The following is a 13882-nucleotide window of genomic DNA, read 5'->3' as shown; positions in this document are numbered from 1 at the left end:
CCCTGTGCAGGGTTTGCATTGAGCTGATGCTACTCTCTCTTCCTGGGATGGAACTGCCCAGTCCCAGGTGCCTCTATAGGGAAACAGTGCATCAGAGGCTCATCAGGCTTTTCTTATGGGCTCTGACTCTATTTCCTTTGGGGTTTGGTTAGTACATGGGCAGCTGTTATGTTTATTTAGATAGAGTTGTGGTGGGGGTAACTTGTTAGAGTTGAGGCTGGGATGGGAGGGGAAGGGCAAATTCGTTAGCCCTGAAGGCTGATTTCATTATGTATATAGATCCATTTTTATCTTTCTACACAGACATATTTCATGGTTTTTTAATTATCAGATAGTAAACTTAAGGGCTTCATTTCTGGCTGGCTCCCCTGGAGTCCAGGGTGTTATCTACTCCTGCCCCTAACGGGAGGTGGGCAGGCTGTCAAGCACTGATCCTCACAGTGGCATTAGTGTCCTTTCTGCCTCTTACCATCAGGAGGGGAGGCAGGGCTGGTTACTGGTCCCCGAACACAGTAGCAGTGCCCACTCTTCTGGAGGTTTCATGGACCAGCAGCAGTCAGTGCAGGCCTGACCCTAGCTGCCCCTCAGCAGCCTGCTCCCTCTGCCCCTTTTGCTCCTTCCCCAGGAAGCTGGCATCTGAACAGCCATACATAGGAGCCTACAGATGGGGGCTTAACTCTTCCCAATCAAAAAAGCTACCGTTATATTCTTTAGCTTTACTTTGTTATCGACAGATTCCAATTTATGCTAATGCAAAAATAAATTTTCTGTTGGATCTGTGGTTTCTTCTTGTCTGCCTGTCACACAGAGTTTCCTCTTGTGACCACCTTGGAGTGGTGTGGGAAAAGGAGGCAGGATTCTGGTGGAAATCCACTATTCAAAGGTGGCTTCCGTTCTGCTGAGTGAGGCCTGGAAGGAAGTGCCCTGGGCAGCAGAAGGAGCCAGAGGCAGAAGGAACTCCATGTACAGAAAAGAGAAATGGAAAGAGGCCTCTAGGACACTCTGGTTTTCCTTTCACCCCATCTAGACTTAGCACAAATAGGACTGTGATACCCCAAGGTCCCCCCAGCACTCACCTATGTTTCTGAGTCAAAACCTCTCTCAACTTCCAACCCAGATGAAAAGATGTCTTCTTGCCCCTCAGACACTCCATCTAGCATCAACTGCAAATGAATTGAGGGTAAATGCAGTACTTTGGGATGAGAGGTTGAGCTTAGTGGAAATGCCCTGAAAAATAAACAAGTATGTCCCAAGCATGCCAGTGGAGCTTGTCCCACACCCAGTTTGAGCATCTCTGAGGCACAACAGGCCCTCTTGAACTTCAGAGGGCCTGTCCCTCTCCCTCTCTTAGCACCCAGAATTTCCAGGTGCTGGAAACTTCCCCACCCTTGGAATAAGCTCCAGGTGAACTCCAGTAGCAGTTCCAATGGGCAAAGTCTGCAGGATAGAAGGTCAGTAAGGTCTAAAGGGCAGTGGGAGCAGCTGTTCCACCTACTTGAGTAGGCAACCCACAGGGGACTTTATAAACATGATTGCAAGCAAGCTAAGGCCCCGACTCTAGGCCAGAATGAAAAGGGGAAGAGAGATTTCTCCAGAATCCCCAAAGCTAACTGCAAGAGACAAGCCACAGCCAAGGATTGGAGGGTGGGCTTCTTCTGGAGCAGCTGAGCCATGGGGAGGAGAAAGGAAGAAGAGAGACTGTCTCTGAAGGGAAAAACTGGCAGCCATGGTGGCAGGTTGAGGGGTGGGCATGAGGGCAATCAGAAGCCCTCCAATTCCCTCCAAGCCCTACTGATTCAAAGTTAAGCACTTTGGACCTTCCTTTTTCAAGGGAAGGGGGGACTAGAAAGAGCTAAAGAAGTAAAAGGGAGGAGACTGTCCCTTCCGTTCTTACTCCCATTTAAAAGAGTGGAAGGAAAGGGTTGGAGAGCCCTGCTTTGGTGGCCACCTGAGGGAGTTTTCACAACACATGGGCCATTCTTGCTTCCTAACTCTGAAGAGAAGGCATGTCTTTCCACCTCCCTCTGGGAGACAATCATGTTGATTTTCCAAATGGTGTGTGTGTGTGTGTGTGTGTGTGTGTGTATACACATATGTGTTTGGGGGGAGGGAGGACTGGCAACAGTCCTGTGCCCAAGGCAGACCCACCTAGTCCCCTGCCCCGAGATGCCCTTTTGGAAGGCCACACAGAGGATCATCACCCATTCCATGCCCAGTCTTGGCCGGTTTCATCCTCCAAGTGCCAGATCCCAGCTGCCCTCGAACACACGCTCTAACGTGGGGCACCCCCAGCTCAAGAATGATGTTACCAGGATGAAGGTCTGGCTGCGCCTGGCCCCAACTCCTGTCCCGCTTTCCATGTCCCCTCTTGCACACGTCCTGAGTCCCCTCCCCACACCCAACTCCAGCATTTGCCCCGCATTCCCCCTGGTTCCCCTGGTATCCACTAAGAATGCAGACAAGGACACTCTAATGGAAATGGACATGGTCACAGATATGGTGGGCAGGGTAGGGAAAGAGCCTTTTCTACACATGTAGGGGTAGCCCTGCCAAGCCAGGGGCTGGTCAGGAGAGGAGGAGAGGCAGGGTCCAAAGCACTGGGCATGGGCATGGTGCCTTCCTCAGTGGGAGGGCACAGTAGTTGCCTGCCCTCTCATCTGCGCCCCCCCCCCTGTGCCAAGGCATATTTGTACCCTCAAGAACTGCTCCCCTAGGCAGGGAATAGGGGCCACTTCCCTTGTCTGCCTTCCAAAAAACATGAACACCCTGGCTGCCTCTCCTCTTGTCTGTATTCTCCCTGTGCTAAGGCAGTGCTGCCCTCCACAAGAGTTGCCCCTGGGCACAGCTGCCTCTGGTTCATCCTCTAAGTTTTCCCCTCAAAATCCCCAGTGTAAAAATGGGGGGTGTTTATGACTTAGTTTAGTCCCTCAGTGCCAGGCCTGGATGGCTGGGGGACTTTGTCTCCTTTCCCACAAACAGCCCCAAAATGGAGTTCCCCAGGCTAGGGCTCACTTCCCAATGCCAGGGCTTGGCAGGCCCTTCCACCTCTGTTTGGCACAAAGCTGTTTTGATTTTTCTAGTGGGGTGTGTGTGTGGGGGGGGGGAGAAGGTAAGGCTGTCAATAGTCCTGGGCCCAGGGTTAGTCCACCTAGAACTCTGGTCCCAGATGCCCCTTTTGGCTAGCCAGTCTGGGGCTCATCAACCACTCTATGCCTGGTCTTTGTCAGGCTCATTCTCCCAGTGCCAGAGCCCAGCTGTCCTCTAACTCACCCTGTAATGTGGGGCAGCCTGAGTCCATGGATGATCCTCCCAGTTTAAAGGCCCAGCTGTCCTTGGCTCACTGGGTGTCCCTGCCAGGACATCATGGCCCCTTCCTTCCTCCTCCCTGCAGAGGAGCCTCCGTGGCCAGAGGCCACATCTCCCACTACCCCAACCTCATTTTCAGAGTTTAACCAAACTGAGACTTGGGGCAAGTGCAAGTGACCCCTTTTCTTTGGGTTGGTGGCCCCTGAAAAGGACCTTAAGGGGTGTTGTGGGTGTTGTGGGTCATCCCTGGGCAGATGAGGGAAAGCCAGGCTGCTTGGAGCCAAGCCAGTCCCCCAAGCCTTTTCTGGGAATCCTGGAAGATTCTGTTCATCTCTTCCCCTTCAAATTGGGTTGAAAGCTGGGAACACATCCAGTGTGCTCCCAAGCCTGAGGTAACAGGGATCCATCATTTCATTCAAAGCAGTAACATCAAGAATACAGGTTATGGCAAAGGTCATAGATCTTTCAAAATGGAGATTTGGTTATTAGAGATGGTTTTGTGATGTGGACAGACTATGGAACCAAGGTGAGAACCCCTACAACCTAGTCTCCTCTGTATTCTGAGTTAGGGCTTGAACCCTGGGCTAATTCAACTTCATTACAACAGTTTCTCCTAAGGCTGTGATAGCCTCCCCTTTGTATCAGCCCTTTGTACTTGAAGCCTTTCTTATACTCTCCTTCATAATTGAGAAATCCCTGAGGAGGCATTGTGGTTGGAGCTAAATGATCAGGGAGGGGAAGGCCCGTGGCTTGCCTTGGAGGCTTTTCCTGTGTTTCCCATGTATAAGATGCACCTTAATTTGGGTCCTGAAATTTGAAAAAAAATGTACTACATAAAGTTATTGAACTCAAATTTTATTCATCTGGTCATAGCTTTCAGGCATCTTTTGGGCAAGTCTGGTACATGTATGCATGCTTAGTCAATTTTGTTTCATGAACCTGAACCACCAATTGTCTCCTCCTTTGAAATCAGTAACTTCTTTTTCATCAGCAATTCTTCTTGCCTCATGCTGAACCATCTTTGTGGACACAGGAATTCCAATTGCTCTTTGCTCTTCAATTCATATCTTCAATTCCCTCTCTAAATCAGGCCATTTTGCTGACTTGCATCTCACACCCTTCTTCTGTCATGGTATTTTCAGTAGAGTTTCTTTTTCCCATAGCCAGTCTCAGGTTTTCTCAGTTGGAGGAGGAACAAACTTACATTCAGCAGCACGATTTCCTCTCACTTTTACAAACTGAATCACTTCCAACTTGAATGGAAGACAATGTGAAATATCTCATTGGAAAAACCACTGACCTGGAAAATAGATCCAGGAGAGATCATTTAAAAATTATTGGACTACCTGAAAGTCATGACACAAAAAGGGCCTAGATATCATCTTTCAAGAAATTATCAAGGAGAACTGCCCTGATATTCTAGAGCCACAGGGCAAAATAGAAATTGAAAGAATCCACGGATCGACTCCTCAAATAGATCCTAAAAAGAAATATCCTAGGAATGTTGTCGCCAAATTCTAGAGCTCCCAGATCAAGGAGAAAATATTGCAAGCAGCCAGAAAGAAATAATTTGAGTATTGTGGAAACACAATCAGAATACGATATTTCAGGGGTCAATGGAGCTAGGATTAAAACCAAGAATCACCTAGCCAGCAAAACTGAGTATCATGCTCCAAGGCAAAATACAGATTTTCATTAAAATAGAGGACTTTCAAGCTTTTTCAGTGAAAAGACCAGAGCCGAATAGAAAATTTGACTTTCAAACAGAAGAATCAAGAGAAGCATGAAAAGGAAATCAAGAAAAAGAACAAGAAAAAGAAATTGGAAGGGACTTACTAAAGTTGAACTATTCTGTTTACATTCCTACATGGAAAGATGATGTGTATGATTCATGAGACCTCAGTATGGGGGTAGCTGAAGGGAATATGCATATATATATAGATATAGATATATATATATATATATATATATATATGTTTATGTATATAAATGCATATGTGAGTGTGTATGTACGTATATATATGAGTATATATCTATATCTATAGCTATATCAGTCTCTCTCTCTCTATATATATATATAGAGAGAGAGAGAGAGACAGGGCACAGAGTGAGTTGAAGATGAAAGGAAGATATCAAAAAGAAATAAAATCAAATTAAGGGATGAAAGAGGAATATATTGGGAGAGGGAGATAGGGAGAGGTAGAATGGGGTAAATTATCTCACATAATAGTGGGAAGAAAAAGCAGTTCTGTAGGAAGAGAAGAGAAGGCAGGTGAGGGGCAATGAGTGAATCTTGCTCTCATCAGATTTGACCTGAAGAGGGAATACCATACATACTCAATTGGGCATCTTACCACACAGGAAAAAAGAGGGAAGAAGATTAAAAAAGGGGGGGGGGGATGATGGAGGGGAGGGCAGATGGAGGTGGAAGTAATCAAAAACAAACACTTTGGAAAGGGGACAGGTTCAAGCGAGAAAATTCAATATAGGGGGATGGGTTGGGAAGGAGCAAAATATAGTTAGTCTTTCACAACATGAGTATTGTGGAAGGGTTTTACATAATGATACGCATGTGGCCTATGTTGAATTGCTTGACTTTTTAGGGAGGGTAGGTGGGAAGGGAAGAGGGGAGAGAATTTGGAACTCAAAATTTTAAAAGCAGATGTTCAAAAACAAAAAAAAAGTTTTTGCATGCAACTAGAGAATAAGTTACACAGGCAATGGGGCGTAGACATTTATCTTGCCCTACGAGAAAGGAAGGGAAAAGAGAATGGGAGGGTAATGGGGTGACAGAAGGGAGGGCTGACTGGGGAACAGGGCAACCAGAATATATGCACCTTGGAGTGGGGCGGAGGGTAGAAATGGGGAGAAAATTTGTAATTCAAACTCTTGTGAAAATCAATGCTGAAAAATAAATATATTAAATAAATAAATAAAAGGTAAAAAAAGAAAGTACATATAAAATCATATACTTTTAGTCTTGCCATGTTTCTTTGAAGTAAGTTACAAAATAAACCAGAAGCCATTCTTCCTTTAAAATTAGTAATTATAACAAAACTTTAGACAAGCATGATATTAACCAAATAACGAAAGAATATTTTCACAAGCCCTTGACCTAATTGTCTCTATACCTTTACCAAGAATTAAAGGACCCTAACATACACATGACCCTATACAGGAACCTTATAAACTACCTTATCCTACACCGGAACACACACAGGAACACTAGTACCAGTCCTATCGTAACCTAAGATGTTCCATCATCAATTATTTTAATAGATTAGTTACTGTACTTACAAAAACCTTTTGATTATAGAAATTTGCCACTAAGAGATTAGGGACTTATAGTAAGGTAACAATTCTTCTCCAACTTCCTGTCAACTCCAGGCAGAAGTTAAGTCATTGTGCAAACTGCGTTGGGCCGGGCTTAAAGTCTGCCGAGTTTCAGTTAAGGAATGGAGTCAAGAGAGTCCCACCTCAGCATATGTGGAACAGTTGCCCTCTTAACCTTCCCATGAAATCACACCTGCAGTCTATACGTGCCCCTCACAGGGCTGCTGGCATCATGGTTCAGTGACTCTGACAGTCTTCCTTGATATTCACACCTGGAATTCAACTCAGAAACAGTCAGTTAACAGTCCCATTAAGTCTTTGAATAGCAAGTTCCAAAAGTCAGTTTAAGATATGACTATAATCTCACATTGCTTAAGGAACATCTCCAAAATTAGCTCTAAATAGCTTGCATGCATTTCCACCCTTGTTCATAAAATCTTCTCATTAAGATCATAAGTTATGGCTCTAACACATTTACATCACTTTCCCAGGCTTTTCTATTCTCCTCTAACTATGCCTGATCTGAAAGAATGAGATATACTTCAAGAATTGAACTATTTAATATGATAGGTTCAAACACTAACTTGGTCTTTACATTTAAGATGATAGAAAGAATTCAAATCCAAACAGCCACATTTAACTTTTCCCATCAATGCAAAAGTACTCTACAACTTATCTCTCTTTAAGAAACCTACATTGAAATTCTTTTCCCCAAACTGAAAATGTCTCTGATTTAATTCCTGTGATTAATTACACCATTTGTCTTAATATCTAATTGCTCTTACCTCACTTGGAAACATTTAAGGACCTTATTTCACATAGATACAAAGTAACTTTAAAACCTAGCCTTAATTTACGGGATAAAGACTTGATCTTACTTTTGTATCTTCATGTCAGAAACTTCCTTTTCCCCTTTGTCTAAATATTCTTATTAATATTTAGAAAGAAAGTTATCAAAAGTAGAATGTTATCTGACATATGACTATACAAGTGTAACAATTCACCCAATCATTTGACTGAAAACAGTAAGATTTCACTTATTTGCATTAATCAAATTTTCTATTAGCTGTAGCAATAAGAGAAGAAAAAGAAATTGAAGGAATTAGAATAGGAAAAGAAGAAACTAAATTATCACTTTTTGCAGATGATATGATGATTTATTTAGAGAATCCTAGAGAATCAAGTAAAAAACTACTTAAATAATAAACAACTTTAGCAAAGTTGCAGGATATAAAATAAACCCACATAAATCCTCAGCATTCCTATACATTACTGACAAAGCCCAACAGCAAGAGAAAGAAAGAGAAATTCCATTCCAAGTTACTGTAGACACTATGAAATATTTGGGAGTCTATTTGCCAAGACAAACCCAGGGCCTATATGAACATAATTATGACACACTTTTTACATGAATAAAATCAGATTTAAATAAATGGAAACATATCAGTTGCTCATGTTTAGGCCGAGCTAATATAATAAAAATGACAATTTTACCTAAATTAATCTATCAATTCAGTGCCATACCAATCAAACTACCAAAAAATTATTTTACTGAACTGGACAAAATAATAACAAAATTCATCTGGAAAAACAAGAGGTCTAGAATATCTAGGGTATTAATGAAAAGAAATGCTAGAGAAGGTGGCCTAGCCATACCAGATATTAAACTGTACTACACAGCAGCAGTCATCAAAACTGCCTGGTACTGGTTAAGAAACAGGGGTGTGGATCAGTGGAATAGGATAGGTATGCAAGTAGGAGAAATCAACAAGTTTAGCAATCTGCTCTTTGATAAACCCAAAGAGGCCAGCTTCTGGGCTAATAATTCACTATTTCAAAAAAACTGTTGGGAAAATTGGAAAATGGTAGGGCAGAAACTGGGCATAGACCAATATCTTACACCATATACCAAAATAAAGTCAAAATGGGTTCATGATTTAGGAGTAAAAGCTGATACTATAAGTAATTTGGGAAAGCAAGGAATAGTTTACTTATCAGATTTACGGAAAAGGAAAGAATTCATGACCCAACAAGAGATAGAGAGCATTGCAAAATGCAAAATGGATAATTTTGATTATGTCAAATTGAAATGTTTTTGTACAAAAAAAGCCCACGCAACAAAAATTAGGAGGGAAGCAGAAAATTGGGAGAAAATCTTTGCAACTAGTATCTCTGATAAAGGCCTCATTTCTAAAATATACAGGGAACTGAGCCAAATATGTAGGAATACAAGCCATTCCCCAATTGAGAAATGGTCAAAGGATATGAACAGGCAGTTTTCAGAGGAAGAAATTAAAGCTATCTGTAGGCATATGAAAAAATGCTCTGGATCACTACTGATTAGAGAAATGCAAATCAAAACAACTCTTAGATACCACATCTCTCCTGTCAGATTGGCTAAAATAACAAAACAGGGTAATGGTAAATGCTGGAGAAGATGTGGAGAAATTGGAACATTGTTACATTGCTGATGGAGTTGTGAGCTGATCCAGCCATTTTAGAGAGCAATTTGGAACTGTGCCCAAAGGGCTATAAAAATGTTCTTACCCTTTGACCCAGCAATACTACTTCTAGGTTTGTATCCCAAAGAAATCACACAAGTGGGAAAAGGACCCATATGTACAAGGATATTTATAGCAGCTCTTTTTGTGGTAGCTAAGAATTGGAAATCAAAGGGGTGCCCATCAATTGGGGAATGGCTGAACAAGCTGTGGTATATGAAGGTAATGGAATACTATTGTGCCATAAGAAATGAGGATGATACGGACTTCATAACAACCTGGAAAAACCTACACGACATAATGCTGAGTGAGCAGAGCAGAGCCAGGAGAACATTGTACACAACCACAGATATAGGGATTCCGTGAGGACCAACCCTGACATACTTCGCTCTTCTCAGCAATGAAAGGTGCAAGGACAACTCCAGGGGACTCACAATGGAGAATGCTGTCTTCATTCAGAGAAAGAACTGTGAAGTTTGAATACAGATTGAGGCGCACTACATGCTCGCCTTTTTTCTTCTCTTTTGTTTTTCTTTTTGGGTTTATTTTTTTTTGGTTCTGTCTCTTCTTTCTCATGGTTCATTCCATTGGTCATAATTCTTCTCCACAACTTGACTAGTGTATAAATTAATTCAATGTGAAGTTATACATGGTAGTCATATGAGATTCCATGCCGTCTTGGGGAGGGAGGGGGGAGGGAAGGGAGAAAATCTGGAACTCAAAATTATGTAGAACTGTGTGTGGTAAACTAAAAATAAATTTAAATAAATAAATAAATGAATTAAAAAAAAAAAGAAAACAGTAAGATTTCACTTACTTGCGTTAATCAAATTTTCCATTTTTCCCCATAAAACCTTCTAGGTCTTTAGGTACCACAACTTCACTTCACAATACTAAGCGATTCTGAGAGACACCTTTCCTTTTATCACTAACTACTTATTTTTGATTAGAGAGACTGGCCATAAGAAACCCATCATATATATCCACCTGTTCTCTCTCCCTCCCTCTCTCTGTCTCTCTCTCCCTCCCTCTCTCTCTCTCTCTCTCCCCTAACTATTGGCATCTCCCCCACAGGATTGGTCCTTTCACAGGTTTCACTAATCAAAACTTTACCAGGACCAACAGCTTAAATTCTAATCTTATTCTAAAAACCAATCACTAGAAATCAGTTCTGCTGACTTTAAAAAGCCTGGTTTGGAGGTCAGCTGGTTTCTGACCCCTGCTGTTCCCTTTCTGTGAGTAGATCATAGTAACTGCTGCCCCTCCCTGCTCCTTCCCCTCCCTGGTCCTTCCCACTCCTTCCCTTCTGCCAGGTTGAAGAAGGTCCTAAATGGCAATTATAAAACTTATGCCCTTCAAAAAGTAGGTGTTCCCAAGGGATGCCAATTGATGGGCCTACATTCTGGGAGGGGACCTGTATATTTTTTTTGTTGGGCAGATGAAGACATTTTATTACGCTCCTCGAGAGAGTGGGTATAGTGCTCATGGGAACACTCACACTGATACAGCTACAGGAGCAGGGGTAACCATTCCTTCTACTCCTGCTAGAGTCATGGTTAGTTTACAATCTTTGTTTTCTTATATAGTTTTCCTAGGTTATACAGTTTGTTTAAGTGGGATAATAAGGATACAGAAGCAAAAGTGAAGTTAATTAGATTTTCCTTGTCTTAGTTTAGGATTAAACTATATTCTTTTACTTACCCTACTTTCTCTCTTTAACATATTCAAATTATGCAAATCAGTAGGCCTGGATCCTTGACCAAGACCAGACTCTAGATAAGCTTGAACTGGTTCAAGTGGGTTTGGCCTCTCTAATTCCCTAGACTGCCTTCTCCAAAAGTATGCACTCTGAATTCTCACCTGACTGACCTTGAGGCCTGGTCTCTGCTAAAGCTGGGGTGGGGGAGGGTAGGGAAGCACACCTTTAGTTCTGTGGAAACAAAACTCCTCCTCCCACTTCTTACAATTTCCCCTTCTTTTATTCAAATTTTTGTTTCCACATTTTTAATATTCCCTCACTCTCTTTCTCATCTGAATTTTTCTCCTTAATCGTCACGCCCTTAAATATGGGAAGGATTGATCGACTCATTGACAAATCAAAGGGGGCAGTCCCCTTTGTAAATACAGATACAGAGACCCAAAAGAAAATGATAATGCAATTGTCCCTTTACGATTTAAAAGTCTCTTCCCACAAGGCTGTCTGGCAGGGAACAACATCAGTGAAGTCCTCTGGTCCTTGGTATTTGTTCCAGCCATCTCCAGCATCTTCTTCTTGCCTTCTTGTAGGAACCAGCTTTCTTTCCATTCTCCTACAAAAGTTACCTTGGCACAATTTTCTAATCCTTATACCCAGATCATTTTTACAGATTCAAAATTGGATCTTTGGCCAATTGCCATGTTTAAGAAATTTACATCAGAATCCAGTTCCTCATACTTTACATTAACTCTTTACATACTTTACTTATCATGCTTTACATTAACATTTCCTCACCAGGAGGATGATATTTCACTAAGGAATTAACAGCAGACTCCAGAACATACATAAATACATTAGATAACCAATTCTTAACACAGTACATATAACATCATAAACTTTGAGTCATGCCATGTTTCTTTGATGGCATTTACAAAATAAACCACAAGCCATTCTTATTTTAACATTACTAACTGTAACAAAGCTTTAAACAAGCATGATATTAACCAAATAACAAAATATTCTCACAAGCCCTTGACCTAATTGTCTCCATACCATTTCCAAGAAAAAACCTAACTTAACACTAGTCCCAGTCCTAGAGTAATCTAAGATGTTCCATAATCAATTATTTTAATAGATTTACAAAACCTTCTGAGTATAGAAATTTGCCACCAAGAGAGTAGGGACTTAGAGTAAGGGGACCATATTTTCCCCAGCTTCCTGTCAACTCCAGGCAGAGGCTATGTCATGCTGCAAGGTGCATTGAGCCAGGCTTAGTCTGCCAGGTTTCAGTTGAGGCATCAGGTCAAGACGGTCCCACCTCAGCACATGCTGAACAGTTGCCCCCTCAACTTTGCCAAGAAATCATACCTGCGGCTCATGCCTGCCCTCCCACAGGGCTGCTGGCATCTTGGGTCAGCCTTCCTTGATACTCACATCTAGAGTTAGACTCAGAAAAACAGTCAGTGAACAGTCCCAAAAGTCTTTGAACGGCAAGTTCCAATGATCAGTGACTATTGCCTAAGGAACATCCTTAAAGCTAGCTCTAAATAGCTTGCATGCATTTCCTCCCTTGTTCATAAAATCTTCCCATTAAGATCATAAGTTACTGCTCTGACACATTTGCATCAGTTTCTCCTCTATTTTTCTATTCTTCTCTAATTATACCTGATCTGAAAGAATTGAATCATATAATTTTTATCTTTATGTTTCAGACGATGGAATGAATTCCAATCCACATTTAACTTTTTCCATCAATACATACATATTCTACAACTTCTCTCCTAAAGAGACTTACATTGAAATTCCTTTCCCCAAACTGAAGATGTCTCTGATTTAGTTCCAGTGATTATACTATTTGTATTAATACCTAATTGCTCTTATATCACTTTAAAACATCTAAGGACCCTATAACTTTAAATCCCAGACTTAGTGTATAGGATAATGATTCAACCTTACATTTGTAAACAATATTATCTCATAGAACTTCTTTTCCCTTTTCCCAAATTACTCCCATTAATACTTTAGAAGCCATAATATCTTTCATTTGGCTATACAAGAGTACCAGTGTAACCAGTCATTTGATTAAAAACAAGATTTCACATATTTGCATTTATCCAATTTTCCATTTTTTTTTCCATAAAACCAACTTCTTTCACAATGGTAACAGATTCTGGCAGATACCTTCCCTTTTGTCACTACCGGCTTATTTCTGATTACAGAGATCTGCCTTTAAAAAAAGCATCATATCATCTCACCCTGAGAGTGGGTTATTTTACATCAGATGGCAAGTTTCACTAATGAAAACTACCAAACCAAACCCCATCTCAAATCTAACCTCAAATCTAACCTTTTAGAGGCTTCTGACCCCTACTGTTCTCTCTTTCAGGAAAAACTCAAATCCCAGTAACTGCTGCTCCTCCCCCTTCCTTCCCTTCTGCCAGGTGAGCATAGGTAAAACTCTTTCTTGTCATCTAAGCTAGAAGCAGGGAGGAGTAAGGAATTCAGACTGCCGTTTCGAACCTCCTTACTCAAAAACCTTGAATAAGACATTGAATGGGCCTTCAACCTTCCTCCCAAGGCTTCTATAGATAAGCGTTAATTCTAATAAGTCTAATAAGGTTCTCACCCAGAAACTCTGAAAACTCACAATAGGTTTGAACTGCAACCAATTAGCTTATAGGTGGAAACTCAGCAGGCCTTCTAAAAATTATACAAAAGGATTTTACAGAACATTTTTCAAAAGTATTTTCCTTTAACAATTATTTGGACAGCTCTAAAATGAGATGTGTCTCCTTCTTAAAGCAAAATAACCTTTAAACATTGGGATTAATTCAAATTCCCAAAGTGCCATCACCAATTAGTCCATAAATCTCCAGATTAACATACATAAATATACCTTTAGATGATACAGGCTTGAAAATCACACCCCTGTATTTTTCAAAGTATTATAACAACTCAATTTTTTGTTATTACAGAATTTCCAGATATCACAAAATTCTTTAATAATCACTAGTGGTAACATTTTAATTTCTAAGGCCCAATACTC

This window comes from Trichosurus vulpecula, chromosome 2 (assembly GCF_011100635.1).
Source record: "Trichosurus vulpecula isolate mTriVul1 chromosome 2, mTriVul1.pri, whole genome shotgun sequence".
NCBI classification, from domain to species: domain Eukaryota; kingdom Metazoa; phylum Chordata; class Mammalia; order Diprotodontia; family Phalangeridae; genus Trichosurus; species Trichosurus vulpecula.
Note: the sequence above shows the minus strand (reverse complement) of the source record.